The sequence below is a fragment of the Callorhinchus milii genome, unplaced genomic scaffold (genome assembly GCF_018977255.1).
Source record: "Callorhinchus milii isolate IMCB2004 unplaced genomic scaffold, IMCB_Cmil_1.0 Scaffold2, whole genome shotgun sequence".
Classification (NCBI taxonomy): Eukaryota; Metazoa; Chordata; class Chondrichthyes; order Chimaeriformes; family Callorhinchidae; genus Callorhinchus; species Callorhinchus milii.
Genome location: NW_024704743.1, coordinates 25,224,270 through 25,232,981, shown reverse-complemented (window position 1 = coordinate 25,232,981; position 8,712 = coordinate 25,224,270). Strand labels below are relative to the sequence as shown.

Genomic DNA, 8,712 nt, shown 5'->3' with positions numbered 1-8,712 from the left:
GTGAGCAGCATTCAATCTCTTGCGCTTGACTGATTGGAAACTAAAGAGCTGAGTTCGTTCTGGCTCCTCTTCTTCTACAATTGGCTGTTTTCAAGAGGATCATCCAGAGTACATTAGAAATGCATTAATCTCTGCAAAACTACAACTGCTCTTTGAAAAGGGTACCCAGCCTCCTAACTTTCAAATGCACTTATGTTTGTTGCTGCTAATTCCAACTCATCCATTGAATAATTCTGACAGGAGATAGAACAGGGGAAAAGACAGACAACATTGAATAAAATCTCAGCAACGTGGATATTGTCTCAAAAGATTTATTACATACATCTGTACATATTTTACATATATGGAATGTTATTACACTGATGGCCATAATTCTTTAAAAAAATAGTTCTTGCTCATCTATGAAGCATCAACCCATCATAATTAACCCAGTATAACTTGTCAAGAGATTTTTCTTTGAATCAAATGCAAATCTGTATCATTACAAAATTTACAAACAGCATTTTAAATAGTGAGCTGTTTCAGATCAACCATTGTGTAGCATGAGTTCTTGATTTACGCTCTGGTTATTGCAGTTCTAGGTAAGGAACACATAGGTCCATGACTGTCCAGTGCAGATAGTCTGCAGTCGACATTGCATTTTTCACAGCCATTCTACAAATGACAAACCTTGCAAGATGCTTTACGTTCATTTATTTTAAAATCCAACCCATGTAAGTCAGACTATTGCTTTTTATTGTGTTCAGGTAAAATATTTATGGAGGAAAACTAAAAAGTCCCACAGAATTGTTACAAACATAAAATAAAACAAGCACTTTATTAAGCACTTGGAAGTGCACTGAATTTCTTTCAGTATTGTAGATTTCTGCATAGTATATTGAACTAGGACTGAATGAGTTTTACATCAAGGCCCTCTCACCCTGTCTTCCAAACACTGTGACGTAGTAATGATTTGATAATGTACCATGGCTTTTTTTTAAAATCAACTTCATTACAAAATATACCGAGGACTCAGGCTGGTACTTCAGGACATGTAAATTGTCCGAGGGCTTGGGTGAAACTCATTGTGCTCACAGCAAGATGTTTTTAAACACCTCTCGTGCTCTCTCCATCATTTGTCTATAATGAGCACAGAAAGGGTACTCATGAATCAGTTTGTCACTTGACTTTGCAGAAGTCAAATTTAAACCAATGCTGACTATCTATGGACATTCAACAGAGATTCTACACCAAGCACCAAACTGAGGAGAAACCACCTCCTAACACAGCCCAGGGATTGGGATAAAAACTACGGAAGGATAACTTGCTGCCCCACACAGTGAAGGCATGTCGGAGTATCCTGTATTATGCACAGACTACTAAAGTAGATAATAATCAATGCAGTGGAGATTGACAAGGTGGCAAACATGAAATGGCATATAACTGAGCTGGTCTGAGTATTCACTCTTTGCACCACAGACAATGGAGACTTGAGTGTGCATGGCTTCCCAAACTTTGAAAAACAGCAGTAAACTTTTACTTCTCTTGGGGAGGGAGGGAAGAGGTACTAAGGGATTAACAGCGGAATGACGACCATGTCCAGTCCTATCCATTTAAGATTATCTAGCTGTCTTCCGGGGGCACACAATGTAACCATTGGAAGGAGGTGTCAGTCATGGCAACAACTTACATTTTTGTAGCACCATTCACATGAAAGCTCTCAAAAACACTTTACAGACCATAATCTTTGCATTTGATAGAGTGCCCTATCATGTCGTTGAGACGTCTCAAAGTGCTTCACATAATATATTGTAAAGTGAATTGACTGTTAAGTGGACCAATGAGGCAGCCAATCTGGGCCGGATGAATAGTCAATTGATTTAAAATTTGGGGTGAATTTGGATAAAGAGAGTCCACAAATAAAGATAAATGGGAGTTTTTAAAATAATGTTGGGGGTTTTAACGTCTACCTCTAGGTATTATTTGCAATGTTCAAAGTATAAGAAGCCGGTTTCTGATGTAAATCTCTACTAATCTTTCTTATTAATGAAGCTAGTGTCCCAACTCTTTGTGTAGCTATGGTTTAAAAATGAATGGCACTGGCTTGGCATAATATTTAACACAGTGTCGAGCGACACACTCAAAACATGCAAATAATTACGAGACATGAACAACAACAAATTACATTTGTATAGCGCCTTTAACGTAAAGAGGACATCCCTAGGCGCTGGAGGCTGAAGGGTATATACTGCAGTATATGAAAGGTAACATGGGAAAATAACCTTTCTGTACAACAGATTGAGGCAAACTGACAACCTCCTTATGCAAGATGAAATTGTACCTGGGGATCCACCAACCAAGAGAAAAGTATAAAACCCAAGTAAAAATAGCACACACTTACTAACAGGAATTACTTAATGAATAGATTCAGTCTCATACCAACCTTCCCACCCCCAACCCCAAGCACCAACGCTAAGTGGGTTAAATAGACCAGGTCCACAAATGACGAGAATATTCCCTGCATTGAAACAAGTCCACTGACAGCATGGAAAGGGATATTAAATAGAAACCCGTACAATCATTCATGTCAATGTTGCGCAGTGATATCAGATTTTCTCCCAACTAAAATGGGCTCCACATCTCGCTGAGCAAAGCAACCTTTGATGGTTAGGAACCTTCAATTTGCTACTTTATAACAACAATAGAGTTTCAAGTTACAAAATACTGAGCTGAACCTTGAATATTCTGACTTTTTCGTGTTGTTGATGCATCTGCCACTGTAACACACACCTCACAATACACTAACTTCTTAAGGATCCTTAAAAACAAGGTGCAAGGCAGGCTGAACATAAATTGCACCAACCTCTTTATCAAACTAGGCTGTCAAATCATAGTTATCTGGACCTTTCTATGACTTGCTTAGCTTCTATTATGACAATAATCCTTGCATCTGATATAGCACTTTATGTTATCGCAGTGTCTCAAATGCTTCACAGCACGTTTAGTGTAAAGTGTAGTTTAGTGTGTATCAGTAGAAGAATGGTGGGCAAATCAGATGGGGAGAGAAAGAGAAGGGAAGAGATGGCAAAAACTTTAGAAAGTTCAACTTTAAGGCACGTGAATGTTTTTGCTTCCTTTTAGAAGCAAATGTTCAATTATTTTTAAAAAGTGCATTACGTTCTCTGCTGATGGCTCAGTGTATTTATTCAGTGAGCATCTAAGCCATAAAGGCCATGAACCAGTAAGATCATAGCTTTGATGCTCCTGATCTGTGCTGATTTAGCTATGTGTGATACTAGATGTTCTACAATAGATCTCAAGGTCCTGGGTTAGGATGGGGCATAAAAATCATCTAGTTTCTGTTTTGATCACTATTCAGCTGAATCCTGCTGGAGGTCACAAGATGGAGACTGGGTGAGGACAGGATAGTGGTTTCCTGCGATGACCTCCTGCTTCCTTTGTGAATTTGATCACAATTTAAAACCAAAAAGAAACTTCCAGACAAGAGTTCAGTACACACACATCATGGTTTGTACTCTCTGCCTTTCAGAATCCAATATCTTAGTACTCAACTGTTCTCAACTAAGTGGCACAATGCATTAAAATATAAGCGAGGCTAGAAATGTTCAAAATGCAATGAGGTCCATGATAAAACCTAACTCTGGCAATGCACATTAATGCACACATTTCTTGCCTTGTTTTTCGAGATAAGAGCTTTGTACGATTTTGTCACTAAAACAAATTAGGCTCTGCTGTCAATGACTTCCTGGAATAAACAAAACTCACTGACAAAGAACATCCATTGTGACACTTAAATGCACTTTGGGCAACAAATTGCAAGCTGGGAGACTGATAGATAGATCAATACTATTTCCTTTGGTCAGGCATTACATTCACAGTCAGCTTTTGTTCTGTTCCTTACTCTCCCACAACAAAATGGTTCGCAGCAACTTTTTGTAAAGAAAATAGATACAGAAACCTTATTCAAAATGTGATCTGCAGAAAATGAAGCTTCCTGGAAGAAGATGGGGGAATGTAAGCAATGTCCTACCTGGAGCTTGAACTGACTCTGAGAAGACACAATAATTCTTATTAAAATTTAACATTCAATTATTTACTAATTTTCTCCCCTTGGCATTTGCCTCTAGTCCTTTAACCCTTCTGGGCTGCATTTTCAGGGGCACCAGTTGGCCTCTGTGAACCCTCCCAAACAATAAATAACTTGACAGAAGACGGCGTCACAGCATCTTCCCATCCAGCCACCACACACGTCAACAACAACTAGAGAGTGCTACAAAGAGAGCAGGACTAGGAACCCTGGCTAGCTTTCCCGCCCTACCCCTGGCAAACCCCAGGCCAATTTGTCCCTCTACCCGACCTAACCCTATCCCGCAGGCCTGACTGGTACCGACAAACTCAGCACATGGAATTTGAACCAGCGAGCTCCCAGTCCATGAGCTTCTACTCTAACCATTGCCCAACTAGTGCTGCCGTGACATATAAATTCAAAGCTGGGTTGGATATCAAAGACAGTAAAATTGCTATGCTGTTGGACGAGAGCCAAACGAGAGAGTTTCAGTTTTGTAGGCGTTGAGCTGAGAGAATAGTCCTCCAGGTCTTGATCTTTGACAGACAGTTGGACAGAATAACAACAGTCCTATAATTGAGAGTGGAAGTTGAGAGGCAGGGCTGTGTGTTATTGGGCATACATGTGGAGAGAAGAGAAAGGGGAAAAATAGAAATTATGCCTATTTTTATAAAATAAAATTGACTTATGGCTAATTCAGTAAGCTTACTGCATTACTGTGACAATTTAACTCTTGCTCCTGCAACAGAAGCTGAAGATGGTCACCAGCAAAGCCACAGTACTTGACCATAACTTTTCAGAAAGTTGTTCTGCCCTCTGTTATGTGTTTATCAGTGTTTATTTCTTTAGAAACCGAGCAAAGCGCTAAGGTCCCTAGTGCAAAAAATGAGTTAGCTTGAAAAAAGAGCAGAGATGAGATAAATTGAGCAATCATGGTAAGATGACGTCCGACTTTGTTTTATACACAAGACACATCACACAGCAAAGGTGCATTCAGTAACAATATCGAAGGCATCAGAGAATTAAGTTAAAACTAGAATATATTAATATTATATTACTATGTAATATATATTATATATTGATGGCCCGAATCACGTCCTCCTGTGCTGAAAATTTGTTTTCTACATCGTAGGATTTGTCCTGTCATTGTGATAAGTTAACTGCTGGAATGAACTACATGCATGAGTGATTTTATTTTCCCACTGTGCACCTGTTCCTGGCAAAGTCACCAATTCATTTTTGTCCAACTAGAGAGATTAGGTTTAGAAACATTCCTCCTGATAAAATCCACATTTATAACATTGTCCTGGATAGGTACAGAAGTGTGTTTAAGGAGCTCAACCACATGAGGGTTGCAGTAACACTCTTTGGCCTATTGCAATGACCCGATATGCATTGGCCTAAACTATGTCAGAGTGCAGAACAACTGACAGGTCAAAGCACACCGGAAGGCAAACAGGCAAACCAGGCTTTAGGCAGAAAAGAACTGGGATGGATACTGAGAAAAACGACAATGCTGTAAACACACCGGCTAAGATTAATTCTCAACCACGTTTATTATGGTTTTTAAAAAATTTGGACCGAAGTAAATAAATTCTAAAAAGAATGTCTTCCGTCATGTATCATGATCGCATCACCACTTCTGCGTTTTTCTACGTTATCAAAGTAATAATAGGTTATTAATCATTATATTTCATTCGTTTCAATTTTCCAGGTTTGGTTATGAGAAGCTTTGACCTCGGAGGGTGAAGACGAGGAGACGATTCCCTGAATCTGGACTGAAACATTCTCAATTAACCAATTGCTTTTCACTCTCTGGTGGCTGGGCAGAAAAGACAGACATACATATGTACTTTTTTTTTAAAAAAAAGCTCGGGATAGTTCAGCACTGAGCAGAAGTAGAATTGAATCTCCAGTGTCAACATCAAGCATTCCCAGATCAGGCACAGCCAAATCCAGAGTAATCCTTCCTCCACTCTGCCACAATAATGTGCCTTAACCTCAACCTCAGAAGCACGTCCAAAATGGCATTTCCACTTCTCACTCCATCTGTTCTTATGGCCCCTTTGACTTAGGTTGCCAAACTAATGCTGGCTTGTGGACAGTTTTGTGCTGTGGACTAACACCACAGTTAGATTGAGGCAGGTCAAACTAATTTTACATTGGACCTTACAACCAACAGAGAAGTGGTCTTGTCATCCGCCATCCATCTGAACTGGATTCAAACTCATGTTATGTCCCAGAGATGGAGAGACAGCGTGTAAATCCAGAGCGTCATCTACTTCTTCAAGGGCACTTCAAAAGAATTTCACATTTTCACGGAAAGATAGTTTGATCATAAGGTTCCCCAAATTACCTCATCAGTGAGCAAAAAGGTGGCCATTCTGACAATCCTCCTTTGTATAACATATATAAGGAACTGAGGTTTAAAAACTGCGGAATCCAAATCCATTTGAAATGATCCATGCTGATTTTCCTTTTTAGCATGTAGTCTGGAAACTGGGTTGGATTAGCAGTGCCACTGTTCATCTGTGTAGAGATGGCTTCAGATTTATGATCTTGGTCTCCATGTTGAGGAGGTCCACACATCCATCATGAGTAGCCATGCTCTCTCTGCACTATAATAGTGCAAAAAAAAGTAAGAAGATGAATATTGGAGATGACAAATTAATCAGTATGTGCATTCAAATCAAAAACATAGAAATGCATGAACTAATTGTCACACAATTAAAACTGACTGTATACAAAAAAATGGAATCCCCGTGTGTCCTTCATTTACATTTGGCACACCAAGTCCGAATGGCTAAGCAGCCATGGGAAGTTTGTCTATTGCTTAAAAAGGAGATGAAGGATGCAGTGTCACTGAATCTGTAGGCATTATTTGTAAAGAACAGAAGACCGGTATCCTATCATCACTGAGGCAGCAGCAAATGATCATCACAATCTTTAAGATTTTCAGCTATTAAGAGTTCAGTCACAGCCTCGCTTTACTTGAAGTCGAGTTATTCCACTGATAAGATAGCAAGAAAACCTGTTGAAGGAACAAAAACAAAATAAGTGAGAAGCACAGTTCAGGAGGGAGGTCTGGCATACCCATACGCCAGTCCAAAATACACACCGTCAGTGTGCAGACTGAGCAGGAGGGTCAACAACAACAATAATAACAAAACAACAACAATATTACTATTATAGAGCGCATTTCACGTCGGGAGGATGTCCCAAAGCGCTGAACAGTCAGGTGTCGGGGCCCGAGCATGAGGGAGGGGGAGGTAGTTTAGGGGTGAGGGAAGGCAGAGACGTGGGAGGGAGACCAAAGGCACGGTCGAAGAGAAAGGTCTTCAGACCGACCTTGAAGGTGGCAAGGGAGGAAGCGAGGCGTAGGGACTGTGGGATGGAGTTCCAGAGTGTGGGGGCAGAGAGGCTGAAAGCCCGGGCACCAATGGTAGGGCGGGTCGGGCGGGAGACATGGAGAAGGTCGGAGCCCGATGAACGGAGGGAGCGGGCAGGTTGGTAGGGAGTCAGCAGGTCAGAGAGGTAGGAGGGGGCAAGGCCATGGAGACTGCCCAAACTAATTCCATTATTTAATGATCGAGACTGAAACAGCCAGCAGATAAGAGATATTCACCCTTAACGAAAGAAAAAGGACATTGTTCTAAACCACCAGTGCAGGAACCACACAGATTAAGACTAAGACTTTCCAAACATCCTGACACATTAATTGCCAATCTTTCCAGCTCATCCCAGATGTGACATATTTTAAATTCTTTTGCAAATCATTTTATGATTGCAGCCTCTTCTGCAACATTTGCTTGATAGCTCTACATTTTAAGAAACTAAGACAGAGGTTCCACATTAAAACGGCATAAATGTAAACCTCCTAATCTACTCAAATGGCAATGGAATAGCAGACAATGCCTGTTGTGAAAAATATACTCAAATCAACCCTTAACAAACAGGAGCATATTTGATAAAAAAAAAAACTTCTAATTACTGTTTGATGTAGTTTGGACTCCGCATTAACAAGCAAATGTGGAATGTATAACTTATATTTTGTGACAGTTTTATCCTGGTAAATTTTGGGGGAATCCTGGATTAATTATGTCAAAAATGGACATGTTTTGTTGGAGCCAACCTTTAACAACGTTTAGTTTGACAGTTTTGCAACATTCTGCAATCACTAACTATTGTCATCCAAGGCAATTTCACTTTGTCTCTTTCACCTCATTAGCCAGAGGAAACAGAATTGGAAACGGAATAAGATTTTGGAAAGGAGGTGAAATTATTCATAGACACCATCACAAATTTGAGACTATCTGCTGTATCTCTTTCAAATGTCCTTAGTAGCCTCGTTCTTACTCACTGCCAATTTCAGATAACTTCAGCTTCACTGCTTCCAAGCTGATTCGACAACATCCACAAATAATCAAGGGCAGACTAACTTGGGCCAACATTAAAACACTGGAAATCACTTCACATGATATACAATGTATTTTGTGGGCGGAATACAGCAGCGAGTTGGTGCACAGCAGTGTCCCACAAACTATGGAGTGTGTAATCAATTCTATACGGGGGGAGTGGTTGTTGGCCAGGACACCAGGAGAAACTCCCTTCTCTTTTCGAACAGTGCCATGGGGTCTTTATCATCC

At 40.2% G+C, this 8,712-nt stretch overlaps 1 protein-coding gene across 1 annotated transcript in view; it reads right to left on the bottom strand.

Moving 5' to 3' along the window:
• Nucleotides 1-5,603: 5,603 nt before the first annotated feature.
• LOC103176321 (E3 ubiquitin-protein ligase znrf2) overlaps nucleotides 5,604-8,712 on the bottom strand; it is a 138,143-nt gene continuing 135,034 nt past the window's right edge. The window contains exon 5 of the mRNA XM_042332535.1: nucleotides 5,604-7,097. The gene's annotated coding sequence lies outside the window, so the exon portion shown is untranslated. The remainder of the gene's footprint in view (nucleotides 7,098-8,712) is intronic.